Consider the following 4,568-nt stretch of genomic DNA (forward strand, 5'->3'; position numbering starts at 1 on the left):
ACACACACACACACACACACACACACACACACACACGTCAATGTTCTATAATACAACTTAACTCATATTTATTTTAAAAATAGTGTGTAGACCATGTGATCTTTCATATACAATTCAAGTTTAAAGCTGCATAACTCTCATTTCTTTCAATCCTGTAAGTGTGTTGCTGTGTTACTCTGTCTATACTTGCAATCTGAAATTAACATAATACTACCATGAGAGCAAGGCCCAAGCCAAACAACTCTATTCCAAGTCCCATAATCCTTGAATACATGTAATATTTAAATGAAGAAAAACCCTTTATCCTTAAACACCTAAGATCTTTAAAGAACACTGTTTCCTACCACATGGCAATGAGCTCAGTCACACTCTAGGGAGCTTTTGCATGCTGCCCAGTGGCCAGTACTGACCATTCAGACGGTCACAACCCACGTTAAAAAAAAAAAAAAAAAACATGTAAGCAACATTTTTGTGAGGTGAAGGTGTTTTATACTTTAGCTCTAAGAAATGCTAAAAAATATCATATGTATCTATCTCTGAATCCGTGAAGTCTAAATGGAGCATCTTGCTGAAAAATATGAAGTCTCTGCCATAAGTTTCAGTATGTTCCTATATAGAAGCAAGTGATTTCTATTAATTCTTCGCTTGGTTTTTTGTTTTTGAAATGGGGTCTTGCTTTGTCACCCAGACTGGAGTGCAGTGGTGTGATCACAGCTCACTGTAGCTTCAATCTCCCAGGCTCAAGTGATCCTTCCACCTCAGCCTCCTAGGTAGCTGGAACCACAGGTACAAGCCATCATGCCCAGCTAATCTTTATATTTTTTGTAGAGGTGGGGTCTCAATATATTACCCAGACTGGTCTTGAACTCCTAGGCTCAAGTGATCCTCTCACGTCAACCCCCCAAAGTGCTGGTATTATGAGTGTGAACCAATGAGTCTGATCTCTTTACTAATTTTTTTATCAAAAAATCATTCACATAGAAATCAATCACATACCCAGTGATTAAGGGTACTATTAAAGAGCCAAATTTCATGGAAATACTACTTCAGACTCCTGGCTAGGGAGATTTGTTCCTGAAACAACAGGAAAAATATGGAAAGAACTAAGTGAACTCTATTAAGGAACCAATAAAGCAGGGATGAGCTGTTCACTTAGCAGCTGCCCCCCAAGAGGCTTAGCCTGAGGAAAGGCTGAGAAGAAGGGAAATGTCATTTTTTAAAGACAGAAAGGAGAGCTGTAAATCCAAGGGGGGAAGATAATGCTGAAACATGTAATGTCTTACAGAATAAATATTATTTGTAATTCCAATCCAAGGACTTGTAGTGCTGGCAGGGCATTAGGAAACAACTTTCTGGGTCTCTAGGGAGTTAGAATTTCTCTCTTCTTTTGAGAAGGTCCACAGTAATATCCAGCCTCCCTGTCATCCTTCCTTACCCATGTGGTGATTGAACTCACTGCCTTTCAAGAAATTCCATCCTTTTCTTCTCCCTGGAATAAATTCTTTAATTCTCGCTGCACCTTTCTTGTTACTCCATTTTTTCCTGGGGTCTTTTTCTACTGAAATCCTATGACAGCTCTTAAGTAATGTTGTCTCAAAATTTTCCCTTGGTTAGTCTTCATTTACCGTGTGGATTGAGACTCTATAGCAAGTTCTGAATTTTCTATCTTTTTTTTTTTTTTTTTTTTTTTTTTTTTTTTTTTTTTTTTTTTTTTTTTTTTTTTTTTTTTTTTTTTTTTTTTTTTTTTTTTTTTTTTTTAAGATGGAGTCTTGCTCTGTCACCCAGTCTGGAGTGCAATGGCACAAGCTTGGCTCACCACAATCTCTGCCTCCGGGATTTAAGTGATTCTCCTGCCTCAGCCACATGAGTAGCTGGGATTACAGGCACATACCACCACACCCAGCTAATATTTGTATTTTCAGTAGAGACAGGTTTTCACAATGTTGGCCAGGTTGGTTTCAAACTCCTGACCTTGTGATCCACCTGCCTCTGCCTCCCAAAGTGCTGTGATTACAGGCATAAGCCACCGCACCTAGCCTTACATTTTTTTTTTTTGGGGTACAATCCTAGGTATCAAGTAGAGATTCAGTAACTACTTTCTGTCTGATGTGCTTCAAATAAAATCTGTCATTGACCCACTTATTTGTAGAATATTAATTATCAGCAAAATCTAAGATATCAAAAGCATTTAAGAGGGTTTAATCTCTACCATCATCTGGCTGAAATAAAAATTTGGCATAGAAAAGGGTGGAAGAGTGTGTGTGTGTGTGTGTTCCTGTTTTATGATGCATAAAATTATAAAAAAGATATTTAATAATAATGTTTTCAGTTAATCAAAATTAAGTTCCCAAAAGAAAAAACTACCTACAAGATAAATACAATGTGACTTCATAAGGACCATAACACTGGTCAACAGTCCCAAGAGGAAAATAATCTCTTTTAGGTTCTGCTACTGCTGTTCGAATTTACTGGTTATTTTAACTATTGCTGTCACTGAGTTATTGGAAAAACTCAGGTAGGTTTGGTATCATTGCTATGAAACTGGAAGAATAAAGTAAAATCCTAATTAATTAAGCTGACTGGAGAGAAGGCCAATTTTATTACTGTTAATAAGGCTGACACTCAACCTTTATTGACTGTTATATGCGAAGCACTGGTCCAACAGATTTGCACATATTGAGTTACCGTATTCTTGTAATAATCCTATGAAGCAGGTACTTTTGTTATTCCCATTTTCTATATAGAAAAACCGAGGGCCAGGAAAGTTAGACAACTTGCCCAAGGTCATACAGCAGTGTTAGAGATGGGATTCAAACCCAACCAGTTCAGTTCCAGGGTCCAAACTCCTAAACACTGCCATTCCTGTCCACAATAATACACTGATCAGAACCAGACCGAGGAATGCTAGAAAATCCAACAAGGAAAAAATATTCCCCAATATGTTAAATTAGATGCATGACTTATTATTATAAAACTGTGACTAAATTCCAATCCACTTTATTCTAATTTAGTTGAAACATTTGCACATTTTGAGTTTTCAAAAATATGTATTCAGCTGAAAAGCAGTATCTATTTATGTTGATCTGAATTTGTGCTGCAGGATTTGTAAGCTGTTGACGGAGTGGAAATGTCATGGACTAAGCTAAAACATCTCTGAATATGGTCTCTCAAGTAATGTAACCATAAATAAAGAAACAGTTGTGCTTCTAAAAATAAGCTCATATTTTAAGTTGTTCATCCAAGGCAAATGTCTTTGGAATTCTTCATATAAGCCCAAATATGATGTTTTCAAGTCTTCATTTCAAAAACCTTACAGCTTCATGCTACCCCTCTGGTCCCCACAAGAGTATCTGACCTAAGACCTATTCCACTCTCCAAAACCAACCTCTTTCCTCCCTCTGAACCCAAGTACCACTCCCTGAAGCTAGAATTACTCTATTCAGTCTGAAAAGATTTAACATAAAAATATGAATGCCCTTGGCCCTTGAAATTTTCCAAAGGCTTTTGTGTTTTAGACAGAGGGTACCTTGATAGTCCCAATGAATCTCTAATTGGCAGAATTATTAGGGTATTACAAAGGGTGTCAACAGAGATATGGCTATAGTAAAAGTGGTATCTTGGAGCAAAGAAGTTATCAAAACATCATCCTAACCCAAAAAAGGTAAAAATGTCTTCTTTCCACTTCTGACCTAATACAGCTAACATTAAGGTTAGAACAAATGTAGGAGTTTGTTCCTACAGATGTTCCTCTGGCTACTGAAGTAGGGGAAGAAGCTGTTACTTGCATGCATGGGTCATTTAAAAGGAAATTATTTGCAAACTGGGGTTGACCTGGATCTTTCTTGCAGAACAGAACCGTTTCCTATAGGTGTAACAAGGGGGAGGGGAGGCTCTTATTGTTTTGAAAATTTCATAATTCCTTCAACAAAAATTATTATTGTTAAGCATTGTGCCAGACTAGAGTGCCAAAGGAGAATGTTCTTTTTATTAACCTTCATTGTGAACAAAAGAAGGTATGGCATATCCAAACGATTCCAACGGATTCATTAATCATTCCCTATGTTTGTCATTAGAGATAAAAAAATAAGCTATTCTTCCAGGCTCACAGTCTAGTGACAGACAATTTTTTGATGCCTGATGAAGAGTTATAATAACATGATAAGTCTAAGTGTGATGTACCTTGTCATTTTGACCTGGTTTTTTTTAACAGTGTTGTTATATTTTCCAGAAATCTAAAGAACTTTAAATAAGAAAAAACTATCTTAGAATCAGCACTTACCCATTTATCAATACAGAAATTTCTCCTCTGTTTCAGTCTCAGCCCAACACTCAGCTCCTAAAACTCTATTTCTGACTAACAGAAAGGCTAGATCTGTTCTTCACAGGTCACTATCTTTTGATGGAGTTCTGCAAAACTTTCCAGAAAGCGTATAACAAAAATGGCCAATAAGCCTCAGTGGAATCTAAAGTAAACTTGTCTCATCTGTTTAAATTCAGGTTCTGTTGAACTAATTAAAACCCTATTAACTTTCTAAGCCAGAATAAAATGTTGCTAGGGATTCTGTTTT

The 4,568-nt window shown here is 36.6% G+C and overlaps 1 protein-coding gene across 2 annotated transcripts in view; it reads right to left on the reverse strand.

The window, feature by feature from the left end:
* The window catches only part of COL21A1 (collagen type XXI alpha 1 chain), a 191,064-nt gene that overhangs the window by 103,738 nt on the left and 82,758 nt on the right, over positions 1-4,568 (reverse strand). The window lies entirely within an intron of this gene.

This window comes from Cebus imitator, unplaced genomic scaffold (assembly GCF_001604975.1).
Source record: "Cebus imitator isolate Cc_AM_T3 unplaced genomic scaffold, Cebus_imitator-1.0 Scaffold148, whole genome shotgun sequence".
NCBI classification, from domain to species: domain Eukaryota; kingdom Metazoa; phylum Chordata; class Mammalia; order Primates; family Cebidae; genus Cebus; species Cebus imitator.